Raw genomic sequence first — 17,875 nt, forward strand, 5'->3', positions numbered from 1 at the left:
TGGACAAAAATCGTACACCTATGGATGAGGACAGTTGGGGGGGGGTAAGGGCAGAGGGTGGAGTGGGAACTGGGTGGAGGGGAGCTATTGGGGGGGAAAAGAGGAACAACTGCAATAATTTGAACAATAAAGATTAAAATTTTTTTAAAAAAAGCAAAAAAAAGCAGAACACATTCACTCGGAACTCAAACAATGTTAAGCCATTTTCAAGAATTATTAAAAACATTTTTAACATATTTTTATTGATTTCAGAGAGGAGGGGAGAGGGAGAAACATCAATGATGAGAGGGAATCATTGATCAGCTATCTTCTACACACACCCCACCATAAATCAAGCCCAAAATTCGGGCATGTGCCCTGATCAGAAATTGAACCTTGACCTCCTGGTTCATAGGTCAAAGCTCAACCACTGAACCACTCTGGCTGGGCAAGAATTATTGAAATTTTTTTTATTTATTTAAAAATATATTTTATTGATTTTTTACAGAGAGGAAGGGAAAGAGATAGAGAGTTAGAAACATCGATGAGAGAGAAACATCGATCAGCTGCCTCCTGCACACCCCCTACTGGGGATGTGCCTGCAACCCAGGTACATGCCCTTGACCGGAATCGAACCTGGGACCTTTTGGTCTGCAGTCCGACGCTCTATCCACTGAGCCAAACCGGTTTCGGCAAATTATTGAAATTGTTTAAAGAAACAAAGATCTTGAAATTATCCACTTGAAACTAAAATGGCCATTATAAAATTACATAACAAGTTTGAAGCACAGTTTATCTGAAAAGTAACCTAACTAGACAATAGCAGGACAAAGGGAAATTGAAAAATTACACTGCATCAAAATGCATAGAAGTAAAAGTGTGTATATTTTCTTCTTTAAATTACATTCTGTAATATTCCAACATCAAATTTTTCATTACAAGCAAAATTCAATGGCATTCATATAGAATAAAATCCTTCTGAAAGTATTTCCAAATTGTGAGAAGACAATGGACCCAAAGAACCTTAGGACTTTAGGGACCTTAGAGAATTTTCTTATTTTAGAAAAGAAAATTGACAGCCCAGAGCAAATACTAAGAACTAGGACCTTAGAAAAAGTTCTAAGAGTCTGGACCTCTAACTCTGCAGATATGAGAATGATAAGGCATGATAGTCTATAACAGAGGTTAAAAAAAAAAAAAGACTGCTCAATGGTGAAAACAATTACATGCTGGATTACCACCTCCACCTTTCACATGATCAATCTGTCCTAGGCATGGTGCCACTCCAAAGGGATACAGGACCTTCCACTATTTAGAATTCTACTTTCTTACTTAGGAAGCTGGGTATCATATCTAGTTAAACAAATCCCTAAACCCAGACATTTCATTCAGTCATCTCACTCTAAGAGAAATGAGAAAACAAGAGGCAGAACTAAACCATATCAGCACTTTTCACTTTCTGAGAGCTGAAAACAGTAACATTTTCTCCAAAAATCCTAATGACTCCTCTTCATGGCCAAACAGTAAATAACTTGGGGAAGACAATAAAAGTGAGCTAATTCCTATTTCAAAGCACAAAGCTAAACTTTAGATTATTTATAGATCTGGTGTCAGCCTTGTCCTCATCTCCCCTCCTTACACCTTGGATTGCCTACTCTCCACACAGAGAGGCTCCCATGCACACCCTGAGCCAAATGTTCTCACAGGACCTCTCATTTCTACACTTCAAATGCAAACAAACTAGTTGATACCCAAGCACCTCTCTGTAAAAACTAAAAATACCTCTACCTACCTAGGTTCAAACAGCCCATAGTAATGGGGGTGGGGTGGGGGGTGGGATGGGGGCAGGAGACACTGGCAATAAATATGAAAATATAAAAAAGCATTATCCATGTATGAAAGTTGCTAATACAAATTTGAAAGGACACTCCAATTTCTGTCAAATAAGTGGCCAAAAATTAAGAACAGATCATTCACATAGGAAAATATCCAAAGAGTAAAACATTTGAGAAAATGCTAATAATTAAAGAAATATAAAACAAATTATAAAGGTATCATTTTGTCAGCTAAATAAGCAAAAATAAAAAAAAGTTAGAAAATTCAATATCAGATATAACACAGCTATAAGTTCAATCATTCTACTAGTGGGACTATTATTTCATAAAAATAATTAGAAAGGGAAATAATGTTATCAGTACAAAGATAATTAAAGTTCACTACAGGTAATAAATTGAAATTTTTTTAAAATAGTTACTTTGATGTATTTTTATAGTGCTGTTAGAATAATATATATATATGTAAATGGATGGAAAATTCTGTATTAAATTATGTTAAATAAATAAAAGGAACAAAAGTAATGATTAAACTATTTAAATTATGTATATATAATAATAAGGATTAGAGGAGGTCAGAGAGTTAGGTAAAAAGTGATTTTATGGAGAAAAGATCTTATTTTTTTTTTTTTTAATATATTTTATTGATTTTTTACAGAGAGGAAGGGAGAGAGATAGAGAGTTAGAAACATCGATGAGAGAGAAACATCGATCAGCTGCCTCCTGCACATCTCCTACTGGGGATGTGCCCACAACCCAGGTACATGCCCTTGACCGGAATCAAACCTGGGACCTTTCAGTCCGCAGGCTGACGCTCTATCCACTGAGCCAAACCGGTTTCGGCAAGATCTTATTCTTGTTTGACTACTTTGTTACTTTTGTTTATAATCTTCTATAGACTTAAACACAATTTTGGATCATCTCTTGTTCTGTAAAGCCCAAGCCAATAAAAGCATTCAATGGATTTTCCCAGGTATAAATTTGCAACTTCGCCAGTCAATGATAACAGGAATATAAGACCAGAGTTCATTCATGGTTTTAGGCTTTCCTAGGAAGCCAAAGATTCTCTGGAATTTTTGAGAAATGAAATTAATTCTCTGTTTAACCTTGCAATTTCACAACAAAGATTTCTGTTATCAGGTATAGAGTTTGGAATATACCAAGGTGGAGGAAAGATGTCAATGTAGCATAGCTTTCATAATCCCCAAACAAGCAAGACAGTGTCCCTGGTTAGCTTCAGGATCAACCTATGACTATAGACCTGCTTGTCCTACAAAAGTGAAGAATAGCAAATAATTCTTCAGGCTCTTTTCTTACTGGTATACAAAGGACCAAATAAAAGCACCAAGTAACAGACAAATAATTTAGTTCTAAAATATCTCCCATGTACAAGATCTTTATCTCCATTTCAGAGCTCCTGGATAGAACCCCTCAGTTGGATTCAAGAAGAGCTCTCCTATCATTATATATCTCAGTCTGAAAGATCAATGGTGGCCCCGTAACTGTGGTCATACTAGTCTATTTGCAACAAATTTTGAAGGTCAATGGTATATGCGTTGAGGAAACAAAAGATTACTTGAATCCAACTGAGGGGTTCTAAAAGGAGAGGGCTCCTTGAACCAGCTACGACAGGTACTCCCTGGAAAGGAAGAGAAAGGGTGGAGGGAAAGAGAAAGCTTACTGGCTTGCTTTAGAAAAAAAGAAAAGAAAAAGAGAAGGTTTTTATTAGTGCTTAAGGCTGAGATGGCAATGGAAGAAAAGGAGATTCACATGGTGAAACAACATTCACACATATATTTATTTGCCATGTACACCCTAAATAATTTCAGAGAGATGGGAGTTTGAGAAAAGGCAGAGAGAGAGCTAAGTGTGAAAATGTAATTTTTCTGGGGAGGTGGGGAAGTCAGTCTTTAATTCCAAGTAAATATCCAATTAACATCATGTGAGGCCAGCCTCCAAGTTGACTCCCAATGACAATGACCTTTGTGCAATCCTCTCCCAGATTGTATCTGGGTTGGTCTGAATGACCAATATAACATGGCAGAAATGATGGTCCATTACTTCTGAGTCTAGGTCAGAAAAGACAGTGTGGCTTCTGCGCTCTCTCTTGGATTGCTCACCTAGGGGAAAGCCAACTGCCATGTTGCAAGCAGTTCTATAAAAAGACCCACCCACATTGCAAGTAACTGAGGCCTCAAGACAACAGCCTGTGAGAAACTGAGCTTCTTCCTAATAGCCATATGAGTGAACTTCCGAATGGATTCTCTAGCCCAGCCAACCCTTCAAATAGCCCAGGTGGACCATCTTGACAGACCCTAAGCCAGAACCATTAGCCAGATTCCTGACCCTCAGAAACTGTATGAAATAATAAAACAATTTTTAAGCAGATAAGTTTAGGGTATTTTGTTATATAGCAATAGATAACAAGACCTCAACCTAAATAAGTTTGGTGGAAAACTGTAGTATATTGTAATATCATCATTTCACCTACTGGGTGGAAAAAAAATCATCTCAAATTAAAAATAGCCTGCTGCCCAAGATACCACTAAAAGCTAAGTAAGGCTAAAGGGGCTCTACTGGAGGGAATTAATTGTCCTTCTCCTTCAACACTAATCTAAGGATTGGCATCAGAAGAGTCCAACACAGCTCCTTCCCACTAATTATATCATCTACCTTACAGCCATAGACATGAGGTTAGTACAAGTGGGCTTCACATGCTAGCCACTGTGAGGATGTTGTCCCATATCAGAGCAGTCAAGGGTTAAAGTTGAGGCAGCAAACTTATTCCCAGAGATATATGCCTGGCACTAAGCTGAGATTCACAAGATTTTCCCTGAGTTTTCCTTACCTCTAAGTGCTGGGATAACTGATGCTCACTGAATGCTGATATTTGTATGAATAAAAATGAAGGGATTTAGCAAATCTTGTTCCTGCACACAGTTGTCAAAAAAAATCTGACCTTTACAACAGGAAAAAGAAGGGGGATTTAAAGATTTAAAGAAGAGGCAGTGACTGTCTGATGTATAACAAACCTTTGAAAAATTATGAAACAGCGAAAATCCCCTGCAGGTTCCAACAAAATGTGTCCAATTTACATTCCAGCAAAGCTTTCCATACATACTATTTGGCTCCTGTGTGTACATCCAGGGAAATAAATCTTGAAGAATAATCCCACTGGGACCTAAGTCTGATCTTTGATATATTACTGCTCCACAACTCCAGACCAGGCTCTACAACTGCCTTTTTGGTTCCAAATAACTAAATCAAAGTCATCCTGATAAGCTTTGAAAACAGGCAATGTGAGGAGTGGTTTAATAAATGTTACAACTCAACCACAGTACATTATTGGAGGAAAGAGAGAGAGAAAGAAAAAAAAAAAAAACCCTCACACTTGTACATCCCCAAATCTCTCAAGACCAAATCCAGACATCCATGTCATTCAACCACACCTGACTATTATAAAGCCTTATTCAAAGCCTGACTTTGATCAAATGGTTAGGATGCATTTATAAACCTAGTGTGTGTTGGGGGTGAGGGGAAGATACAGTAAAGACTACAATTTTTTGTTTACTTTGAAAAGTGATCCAAACTCATTTTTTTTTAAAAAAAGAAACCAATGGAAGCAATAAACACTGAAACTTATTGACATAAAATATTATAAAGAAATAACACAGCAAACAGTACAGTAACAAAAAAAATTTTACTATAAGTCAGAAAAATCGACCACCCAACACATAAACTAGAGAAAGCAGTGTTGAGAAAAAAAGAAAAACTAGATTAGTAGAGACAACAGAAAGAACTAGAAATTTAAGTATCTCATATCCCAGCATCAATTTTCTCCTTCCACAAGAATAAAGTAATTGTCACAAAGAAAAATAAATGTAGATAAGGCATACTAAAATATTAACAATAGTGACTACTATTAGGCCGAAACCGGTTTGGCTCAGTGGATAGAGCGTCAGCCTGCGGACTGAAAGGTCCCGGGTTCGATTCCGGTCAAGGGCATGTACCTGGGTTGCAGGCCCATCCCCAGTGGGGGGTGTGCAGGAGGCAGCTGATCGATGTTTCTAACTCTCTATCTCTCTCCCTTCCTCTCTGTAAAAAATCAATAAAATATATTTTAAAAAAAAAATAGTGACTACTATTAGATAAATCACAATATATAGACACAAGAAGTAGAAATTGATGGCCTAAAAAAGAGAAGGTAAGAAAAAGACATTTAGGAACTCAATAATTTGATGCAGAGACATCAAAATAAGAAACTATCCTGCCAGATAGCCAAAAAAAAAAGGGGGGGGGGGGAACACTAGAGTTTTAGTGTCTGTATGTAATCTCATATAAGTAGTAATGGAATAACAACTAAAACTAGTTTTAGTTTATATAACATCTTTAAAAGAACCAGTTACTCAGAAATTAGAGTTAACTCCCTTTTCAGAAAGTTATTCAGCAAGTAGGAAAGTAAACTGGTAATCTGCAAGCAAACTGAGCCTCCTGTATAGTCAGCAAGACCCAGACCACTGCCTGGTCCAGGATTCCAATGGCAGATGAAACCTGAAATACCACCATTTACTCTCAAGACCCAAAATGTAACCGACACTCTTTTTTTGGCAAATCAGATTTCTGCCCTATATAGGCAATCCATATCAGTTGTGATGACTATGTTTGCTTCAGATTTTTCAAGAAAGTCATTCTTCAGCACAAAGCTAGAACCACAATGCCTTATTTGGCCTAGAAGAGCCATGTAGCTACTTCAAGAGAAGCATGGTAGGAGATCCATAAGGACTGGAAAAGGTTTTATCATCATAGTTCTATCTAGTCTCAAAAGATTTTGAAGCTATAATTTTAAAAACTGTTAAATCACAATTGTTGGTGAGAATGTGGGGAAACTGGAAACCTCACACATTGCTGTTAGGACTGTAAAATGGTTCAGCCATTGTGGAAAACCTTTGTGGCAGTTCCTCAAAAAGTTAAAGATAGAGTAAGTAACAATATGATCTAGGAATTCCACTCCTAGGCATATAATTCAAAAAATTTGAAAATAAGTACTCAAATACACATACACACATATTCCTAGCAGCCCCATTAACAATAGCCAAAAAGTAAAACAGTCCAAATGCCCATCAGTGGATGAATGGAAAAACAAACTGGTATATAAACACAATAGAATATTATTCAGCCATAAAAAGGAATAAAGTACAGATTCATGCTATAATGTGGATGAACCTTGAAAACACTATGTTAAGTCAAAGAAGCTAGATACAAAAGATCACATATTATTATATTTATATTAAATATCCAGAACAGGTAAATCCATCGAGACAGAATGCAGATTGGTGATTGTCAGGGTTTGCAGGGAAGGGAGAAGGGGAAGCAACTACTTAATGGATATAGGCTTTCCTTTTGGAGGTGAAGAAAATGAACTACATAGAGGTGGTGGTTGTACAACATTATGAATGAAATAATTGCCACTAAATTGTTCACTTTAAAATGATTAATTCTGTTATATGAATTTCACCCCAATTTTTAAAAACAGTTCTTGAAAATGAAAGTACAGATTTTCTTATCTCTAGTTCTACTTTATTTTTCTAAAGTGCTTTAATAGGATATGAGCTTTGTTTCTGGGAAACCATAAGTAAGTTCCAATTAAAGCCTGTGGGGTCTCCTCTGTAACTTTTATAGAGACAAGTAGTCACCTCAGTCCATAGTGTAAAGGGATCATTCAGGATTCTTGCAAAAGTGAAGTAGATCTGGTAGCTTTCCACTTAACAAAACTGGTTGTCCTGAAGTAGAAATGTCAGTGAGCCATCTCTGTCTTGTACTCCCACTGGCGGCTTACTGAACCCAAGCTGCTTGAACTAGCCACAATCTCCCCCTTGGAGACTCTACATCTGCTGAGACTCATATGAAGATTTTTACATTACGCAAGACCACAGTAAGGAATTTCCCCCTCCTTCATTAGAGCTCAATGCAGAGTTCTCTGGAGACACAGGTACTTCATCATCTCTTCTCTTGCATTCTGAACAAGAGATCCTCTCAGTCTTTTCCCTACCAAAGGACAGTTTCGATCTCACCAATGGATAGGATTTTCTGGTAGAAACACTTCAAACAGTCATTCTTTATATTGTCTTTCACATTTTTTCTTTCAAATGATGGAAGCAAAGCATTTTCAGAGTATGAAATCCATCCTGTGATGTTTAAAGACTCCTATAATTGGTGGTTTAAAATATCTACCCTGTCCTCAACCCACTACATGATGCCATGAAGATACACAACATAATGTGAACTTTCTAAAGCTCTTCTTCATTGTTTCATTTATTGCTATTTTCATAGCTTCCTTTTGGAGAAAAACATCAGGTTTTTTCCAGCCTCAGAGTCAACAAAAAAAGGGCAACAGTCACTCACTACCAACAGTTCCCAAATCAGCTTCTATGCTCACAGATATCCTATATAATAAAAGGGTAATATGCAAATTGACCCTAACGGCAGAACAACCAGAACGACCGCTGGACCAGTCACTATGGGGTGCACTGACCACCTCTTGGTCCCTTCCCCTAGCCATCAGGCACCAATTACGCGATGGTGAACGGGGAACTGGGGGTGGGTGGCAGCAGGGGGCAGGGCCAGCTGTGGGTAGCTGGGGAAGATGGCCCTGATCACAGGCCAGGACCGTACCCACACACAAATTTCATGCACCAGGCCTCTAGTACAGCGGTTCTCAACCTGTGGGTCGCGACCCCTTTGGGGGTCAAACGACCCTTTCACAGGGGTCGCCTAAGACCATCGGAAAACACATATATAATTACATATTGTTTTTGTGATTAATCACTATGCTTTAATTATGTTCAATTTGTAACAATGAAATTGGGGGTCACCACAACATGAGGAACTGTATTAAAGGGTCAAGGCATTAGGAAGGTTGAGAACCACTGCTCTAGTATATCATAAAGGCATAAACTGAAAAGTATCCCATGCCCATTAGTTTAAAAACACTGCTCAATAAAAGTGGTTGCTAACGATATCAATAAACTAATGACCCTATCAGCTTAAGTTGGAGCACCTTAAAAGTTGCCCTTTAGGATACAAGTATAATCCTATGACTACATCTATAGGCAAGAGGAGCTATTCGCTCCCTTAAGATCTGACGGTTTGGCCCTAGCCGGTTTGGCTCAGTGGATAGAGTGTCCACCTGCAGACCAAAGAGTTCTGCTTCAATTCCAATCAATGGCACGTATCTTGGTTGCAGGCTCCTCTCCAGCCCAGGCCCGAGGGCAGGGTGGGGTGGGGGTCGTGAAAGAGGCAACCAATTGATGTGAAACACATCAATGTTTCTCTCTATCTTTCCCTCTCCCTTCTACTCTCCCTAAAAATCAATGGAAAAATATCCTCAGGTGAGGATTAACAAAAAAAAAAAAGATCTGATGGCTTGTACCCTCATGGTTTCCATCACCCTGAGATGACCCTTTAATAGAATCTAAGATCATGGGTAACATACTACACTTTACCTACTCTCACCCTTCCCCCTCACTCATCCCTCTGGGTAGAGCACTCAGAGCCAGTAATTGCCATGTCTTGTTAGATTTTTAATTTTTCCACTATCTCTCAGTGCTACAGTTCTGTGAATCTATTAACCCCTCTTCAGAACTTCAGCCTCCCCAACTAAACATCAGAATTAAAAAACTCATGTGGGTAAGTGGCCTTGTTCTCCACCTTTTTCCTTTTTGTTCTGCTGACGCTGCCCGGCTCTCATCAGCCTCCGGCCCGCTCTCTCCTTGAGACCGAGCATCATGCCTTCAATTAAATTGCAGAGTTCTGATGGAGAGATATTTGAAGTTGATGTTGAAATTGCCAAACAATCTGTGACTATCAAGACCATGTTAGAAGATTTGGGAATGGATGATGAAGGCGATGATGACCCAGTTCCTCTACCAAATGTTAATGCAGCAATATTACAAAAGCTCATTCAGTGGTGCACCCACCACAGGGATGACCCTCCTCCTCCTGAGGATGATGAGAACAAAGAAAAGCGAACAGATGATATTCCTGTTTGGGACCAAGAATTCCTCAAAGTTGACCAAGGAACACTATTTGAACTAATTCTGACTGTTGCCAATATGATCAAGGGGAAAACCCCTGAAGAGATTCGCAAGACCTTCAATATAAAAAATGACTTTACTGAAGAAGAGGAAGCCCAGGTACGCAAAGAGAACCAGTGGTGTGAACAAAAGTGAAAAGTTGTGCCTGACACTGTAAACACTGTAAGGATTGTTCCAAATACTAGTTGCACTGCTCTGTTTATAATTGTTAATATTAGGCAAACAGTAGACAAATGCAGCAGCACATCAATTGTATTAGCAGAATATTGTCTTCATTGCATGTGTAGTTTGGGTACAGATTCCAAACCTATGGCTGAGTTTCTTCCAGTATGATCAAAATATCTTTTCTTTGCTCTGAATAAAACTGAATTGTGGGTTCTCTAGAAAAAAACAACAACACAAAAACTCATGTGCTTTTGTCCCAGATAGTTACCTTCACACATGTCAAAAATAGCCTGGTTATGTTAGTGTTTATGTCATGCTTTCAGTGGGCCTTTCCACTGAACTTGGGTGTCTAACAACAGCGACCCGTGAAGTAGCCTGAAGTATGCTGCTAGAAAACAAGGTAACTAGATGGGCAGCCCAGGATTCTCTGGGACTAGCTTCTTTGGTAGACAAAGCAGAATTACAAAGGAAAAGGGTATTCCCCATGGAATTATGATTAAAATAATAATATTAATTTGTATTCAGGTAAGATAGAATTGTCCAGAAAAAAGTAAGCTATATTCGCCTCTGTCTCTTGTTCCTCTCCTACAAATGTTCCACTAGAAAGTTAGCTACAGTTCTGCCCTCGTCCACATAAAAAGCAAATGAATAGTTACCTCACTGCCTTTTTCATATATTATAATCACATTTTAATAGAGAAGCTTTTACTAACTATGTAACCTTGAACATGTCACTTAACCTTTCTAGAGCCTTAGTTTTATCTATAAAAGGAGGATACCAACAGAGGTCCATTCTATTTTATAGGTTGTTATGAAATTTAAATGAAAAATATATATGTAAACTGCCACAGCCAAGAGAAGCCTAAGTAGACATAACAACTAAATATAATGTAGTATCCTAAATGTAATCCTAAACAGGAAAAGGCCATTATGTGAAAACCAAGAAAATTTTAATAAAGTAAGAACTTTAGTTAATACAACACATCAATATTGGTTCATTAATTGTGACAAATGTACCATACTAATATAAAATGTTAATAATAGGGAAAACTTGGTATGGGGAACATGGAAACTTCTTTACAACTTCTCTATCAATCTAAACATATTCTAAAATAAAAAGGCTATTTTAAAAAGTAAAAAAAAATGCAAAAGCACTTTCTAAATTGTAAAGTCCTTGTCAATTGTAAAATAGCGCATAATTTAGTATATTTAGTTTTTTATGTAGATTGTTGGTAAGTAGACAGCCATTTTAAGTAGCTTAGATAACAGAGATAACTTGAAGAGTTAAGTTCTGGTGTGGAAGAGTCTAGCCCCCAGAAGCATCCCAGCTGTTTCCTGCCAGCTGGTGTCTCATGTCTGACTTTCAATAGAGTTGATTTTCTTTGTATAATTATTTTTGTCTCTCAACCTGTCTGTATTACTAAAAGAATGATTAATTTTTTAAAAGAGGCTCTATGCAGGTATGTGCTTTAATTTAAGAATGTAAAAAGTGAACTGTAAGGCATAGTTATGGCTATTTTATTGGGTCCATTTCTTAACTAGATTTGGGAATAGACCTACTCCCAACTTCAAATGTCTCAGGTACCCAGAGATAGAATAGGGCAAATATACCCAAGCCTTGCCAACTCCTATTCTGACTTGAAAACAAAGAAGAAGGAGAAGAAGAAGGAGAAAGCAAGAGCCCCAGAAGTGCAGGAAATTGTTTCTCAGACGAAAGACAACACTTCCTTTCCCAGAACAATCCATCTCCCACACTGACATCCTGCTCCTGCTATATTTACCCAACCCAAATCTGCCAATGATATACTTCCAGCTGCACTCCTGCCACATGGTCCTGTCACTCAGCCACAGCATTCAGACGGGAATTTGTCCAGAGGACAGAGCCTAGAAATCACTACACACTAATCCATGCTTCCTCTATCAGTAGCCTTCAGAGTAAAGTGAGACAAAATATGGACAGTATTACTCCCTGTTTATTTTGGAAGTGACTGGGGAGATAAGAGGTACCTCATTTTATATAGTTGCTAATTTTGACTGCTCTCATGGTAGCCAATGGAGGAGCATAAACAATGAAGGGATTGAGATGGGAGGTTAAAAATAACTATTAATAGTCATCTAAAAAAAAATCACTTAATAGCCTCTTCCACCCAACCGACAAGGATGAGGCTATCAAGTCACCTTATTACAGGGTAAATTCTTCAGTTCTGGGTGCATGGATCCAAGGAGTCAAGAACAGGACCAATTCATTCACCCCCAACTCACATTATCTCACAGTACACTCTACTGAAAGGGGAAAGCCCAAACACTGGACTGGGTAAAGGTAAATGTTAGAGCTGACTTCCATTTTCCTATTTTAGCAGCTCTGTATTCTTGGTCCTTCCTACCCATTTCTGTACCCCAAGTCCCAAGTCCTTTTCTTCTTCTCCTTTCTGTTCATTTCTACATTCTTCCTGCCTCTCAGTTGCTTTTCTTTTCTCCTTTCCCTGTTTATCTCTCTTTTAGAAAACCTTATCATGGGCAAGGTTCCCTCAACAAAACATAATGATAGCTGACAAGCCTTCATTAGTAATATCATATCATTAGCCTATTCTCCACAATAGTAACAGCAAAGAACCTGAGACTCAAGAGCAATACCTCTTTCTCTCGCCTTTTCTTTCTTTCTTCCTTCCTTTCTCTCTCTCTCTCTCTCTCTTTTTCTTTCTTCCTTTCTTTCTTTCCTCCCTTTCTTTCCTTTCTTTCTTTTCTTTCCTCTCTCCCTCCCTCCCTTCCTTCCTTCCTTTCTTGCTGTTATAGCTGTCCCCATTTTCCTGCCTTTGCCCACCTCCACCCAGCCCCGCCCCCGCTTCCTTCTGGCCATCACCACACTGTTATCTGTGTCTATGGGCTATGCATATATGTTCTTTGGCTAATCCCTTCACTTTCTTTCATTCAGTCCCCCCTGCCCCCTCTTTCTAACAGCTGTCAGTCTGTTCCATGTATCCATGACTCTGTTTCTATTTTGTTACACAATGAAATACTACTATGTGGCTGTAAAAAAAATAAGGAAACCTTACCTTTTGCAATAGCATGGATGGAACTGGAGATTACTGTGCTAAGTGAAATAAGCCAGTCAGAGAAAAGACAAATACCATATGATCTCACTTATATGTGAGATCTAAAGAACAAAATAAACTGTCACCTCTTCTTAAGGAGGCACATAAATGCATATTGATCAGATCCTTCAAAGGAATGAAAGGAAAATAGAGGCAGAAAGGAAAAATGCAAAGAAAAGAGGAGAGAAAAGAGTGATAGTAAATAAGAATGGGGAAATGCTTATTTAACTATTTTTCTCTTAAAGCTCCTAGACCAGCGGTTCTCAACCTGTGGGTCGCGACCCCTTTGGGGGTCCAACGACCCTTTCACAGGGGTCGCCCAAGACCATCGGAAAACACATATATAATTACATATTGTTTTTGTGATTAATCACTATGCTTTAATTATGTTCAATTTGTAACAATGAAATTGGGGGTCACCACAACATGAGGAACTGTATTAAAGGGTTGCGGCATTAGGAAGGTTGAGAACCACTGTCCTAGACAGATTTTTAAAAGCTAAAGTAGAAGTTCATATATATATATATTCTTTATTGATATCAGAGAGGGAGGGAGAGGGAAATAGAAACATCAATGATGAGAGAGAATCATTGATTGACTGCCTCCTGCATAACCTCTATTGGGGATCAAGCCCACAACCTAGGCATGTGCCCTTGACCAGAATCAAACCCAGGACCCTCGGTGCACAGGCTGACACTCTACCCACTGAGCCAAACCAGCTAGGGCAAGTAGAAGTTCTTCATGAGCCCAATCTGGCTTTTAAAATAGATTTGAGAATAAAAGCTGAAATATGATGATGAATTCATATTACCGTCCCACTTATTTAAAGGAGAGAGGGGGAAAAGAGAGAGAGAAAAAGGAATCAGCTTCATGTGGCTGTTCTCAGCCTGGCTTAGAGAAGCATTTATGCTGTTGATTGAGTAGGGAACAAATTTCAGTTGGGTTATGTTGCCATAATGTAGAAAATTATTAAGCCCCTAGTCAAGCCCTACTGAGATAAACCTTTCTCCAATTTTCAAATCTCTTTTAAGTTAGTATTTTTTTTAATATATTTTTATTGATTTCAGAGAGGAAGGGAGAGGGAGAGATAGAAACATCAATGATGAGCCCTAACCGGTTTTGCTCAGTAGAAAGAGCGTCAGCCTGCGGACTGAAGGGTCCCAGGTTCGATTCTGGTCAAGGGCATGTACCTTGGTTGCAGGCACATCCCCAGTAGGGGGTGTGCAGGAGGCAGCTGATAGATGTTTCTGACTCTCTATCCCTCTCCCTTCCTCTCTGTAAAAAATCAATAAAATATATTTTTTTTTTAAAAAAAAAATATATTTTATTGATTTTTTACAGAGAGGAAGGGAGAGGGAGAGATAGAAACATCAATGATGAGAATCATTGATCGGCTGCCTCCTGCACACCCCCACTGGGCACTGAGCCTGCAACCCAGGCATGTGCCCCTGACCGGAATTAAATCTGCAACCCTTCAGTCCACAGGCCGACGCTCTATTCACTGAGCCAAGCCGGCTAGGGCTAGTTAGTATTTTTAAAAACAGAATCACCAAAGGCATAAAGAAATACAGCCCTGGCTGGCGTGGCTCAGAGGTTAGAGCATTGGCCTGTGCAAGAAGGGTCTCGGGTTCGATTCCGGGTCAGGGGCATGTATCTGGGTTGCAGGTTCCATCCCAAGAGTATGGGAGGCAACCAATAGATGTGTCTCTCTCAGATTGATGTTTTACTCTCTCATTCTGCCTCCCTCTCTCCCTTCCACTCTCTCTAAGAAAATCAATGGAAAAAATATCCTCAGGTGAGGATTAACAAACAAACAAGAAAATAAATATAGATCTTTAGGGCATGCAATGGTGTTTCTTAAAAAGAAGAGAAACTCTTAACATAAGCAAGCTGAGAAGATCGTTAATGTCCATGCCTAAGTACAAATTTTTAAGAACTGGTAATTTAAGCAATCATTCAAAATTCACCATCACTGCAACCTGAAAAAAGTTCAGACAAGAATCATCCTATTTAATAAAAGCCTAATATGCAAATCAGCTGGTGGAACAACCAGTCGCTATGACGCGCACTGACCACCAGGAGGCAGACGCTCAACACAGGAGCTGCCCCCAGCCTGCAGGCCCCAGGCCAGCCAAGGCGGGCCAGTGAGGGCCCCCTGATCGCCCCGCCGGTCACCCCACAGATTGGCCCTGATTGCCGGCCAGGCCTAGGGACCCTACCTGTGCACAAATTTCGTGCACCAGGCCTCTAGTCAATATATGATAAACTGTGAAGGGAAAGTTTAAAGAGGAACAAAGTATAGTCTTAAAGTGTCTCCCCACAGATTGCTTGTGAGTTCCAAAGAAAAAATACTACCTACCCAGTGGACAAATAACATAACACCTTGATGAAAATTAATAGCACTGCCCTGGCCGGGTGGCTCAGTTGATTGGAGCATCATCCCTTACAACAAGGTTGTAAGTTCACCCTAGCTGGTTTGGCTCAGTGGATAGAGTGTCCACCTGCAGGATGAAGGGTCCTGGGTTCGATTCCGGTCAAGGGCACATGCCCAGGGTTGTGGGCTCAGTTCCCAGTTGGGGGCATGCAAGAGGCAGCCAATCAATGATTCTCTCTAATCATTGATGTTTCGATCTCTCTCTACCTCTCCCTTCCTCTCTGAAATAAATAATAAAAATATATAAAATAAAAAGGTTGCAGGTTCAATTCCGTCAGGGCATATACCTAGGTTTTGGGTTCGATCCCCGGTCAGGAAGCAACTAATTGATGCTTCTCTCTCACATTGATGTTTCTTTCTCTCTTTCTCTCTCTCTCTCTCTCTCTCTCTCTCTCTCTCTCCTCTCTCCTCTCTCCTCTCTCCCCCTTCCTCTCCCTCTCTTAAAAAAGAAAAAATCATAAAAATATATCCTTGGGTGAGGATTTTAAAAAATTTAATATCACCAATGAGAGCGGTATCTCCACATATATCCTGAGGACACTGTTATCAGTAGTGGCATGTAGATTCATGCCAGACATGCATAACCTGAATGTAAACATGAAGAAACAGCAATCAAACCCAAAATGAGGAACAGTTTCTTAAAAAAAAAAAAAAAGAAAGGAAGAAGAAAGAGGAGGGAGGGGAGCAGAGGAGAAAAGGGAGCAAACAGGAGTCAGCTAATCAATGTTTCCCTCTCACATCAATGTCTCTCTCTCTCCCTCTCTCCCTCTCTCCCTCTCCCTTCCTCTCTCTTAAAGAAGACTAAAGAAATATGACAACTGCCCTAGCTGGTTTGGCTCAGTGGATAGAGCGCCGGCCTGCAGACTAAAGGAACATGACAACTAAATGCAGTATGTGATTCTTGACTGAAGGGGGAAATTTTTTTAAGTTTATTATTGGGACAATTAACAAAATTGAAATATGAATAGTAAATTATTATAATAATATTAAATTTCTTGAATTTTATAACTGTACTAAATATAGATTATGTAAGAGAATATACTTAGAAAATATACACTGAAGTAGTAAGGGATAAAAGGTCATGATGTATATAACCCATTCTCAAATGGTTTAGAAAAATTTTATCCACTTATAGTATATGCCTGTGTATGTGGAGAGTGAAAGACAATAATAAAAACAATTCACAAAAGAGTATATGCAACTCCTCTGTATTATTCTTGCAACATTTCTGTAAGTTTGAAATTACTTCAAAATAAAAATTCAAAAAGTTAACCACAATTGACCTAATTAACTGTCCTAACGTCAATTAGGTAAAGAGGAAATGGGGATGAACTCACATTCTAAATAATAGTAGTATTATTTAGAATAACTTCTAGTAGGGGAGCAAGTCAACTTTTTCCTTTCCTGGGAGCTTTTAGAGGAAGACTATTACCAACATAAAGACAGTGATTCCCAATCTCTGCCCTCCGTTACTGCATGCACACAATCTAGTTTTGTTGACTCTTTAGCCTGTACCAATGTCTCCCATTCTCTAAATACCAAAGAATTCTACCAATGCAGCCACTGCTCTTTTCCTTCCTTATAATGAACGGAATGAGTCTTTAAAATTTCAGAAATGAGACTGATTAAAATGCTAATCATGGGCTCACCTGGGAGGATTCATGAGCTACATTTGGAAATCCATTTACCGTGACTACTTTCCCCACAATGCTTCTGTTCAGGTGGGCTGAACCAAGAACTTCTCTTCCTGGGGCACAGAGAACCAGAATCCTTTTGTCACCAGGCTCTGGTCACAAAAAGTTTTTGGCTATACTAGGTATGTAGACTCATACCAGAAAAAAAGAAGCAAAGGAGAAAGAAATGCACTTTAAATTCAAAACACAATAAGCTATTAAGAAAATGACAGGTCACAGGTCTTTTTGTGGTACACATTTATACACCAACATCCACTCCAATTTTCTCTCATAGAACAATCTTAACCACTACTTAATTTGCTTCATGCCTCACTATCTCTTTCCGCCCTGGAAAATACTAGGAATACTTTTCCTAAGGAAAAAGGGCATTTCTTAAGGGCATTCTCTCTGAGGACCCAAGGTCCCCAAGTGCTATTCTAAATATGGGTGCTTTTGCACAATTTACAATAGCTAAGATCTGGAAACAGCTAAAGTGCCCATCAGTAGATGAGTGGATAAAAAAGCTGTGGTACATTTATACCATGGAATACTATGCAGCAGTAAAAAAGAAGAATCTCTTACCCTTTGAGACAGCATGGAAGGACCTG

The 17,875-nt window shown here is 39.0% G+C and overlaps 1 protein-coding gene and 1 pseudogene across 9 annotated transcripts in view; one reads left to right on the top strand and one right to left on the bottom strand.

Annotated features, from left to right (window-relative positions):
- GBF1 (golgi brefeldin A resistant guanine nucleotide exchange factor 1) overlaps positions 1-17,875 on the bottom strand; it is a 125,128-nt gene that overhangs the window by 82,808 nt on the left and 24,445 nt on the right. The gene's annotated exons all lie outside the window — the stretch shown is intronic.
- Positions 9,502-10,287, top strand: LOC102240365 (annotated as a pseudogene). Its single transcript, XR_001364441.1, has one exon. The product of XR_001364441.1 is annotated as an S-phase kinase-associated protein 1 pseudogene (transcript).

Source organism: Myotis brandtii, unplaced genomic scaffold (genome assembly GCF_000412655.1).
Source record: "Myotis brandtii unplaced genomic scaffold, ASM41265v1 scaffold550, whole genome shotgun sequence".
Taxonomy (NCBI): domain Eukaryota; kingdom Metazoa; phylum Chordata; class Mammalia; order Chiroptera; family Vespertilionidae; genus Myotis; species Myotis brandtii.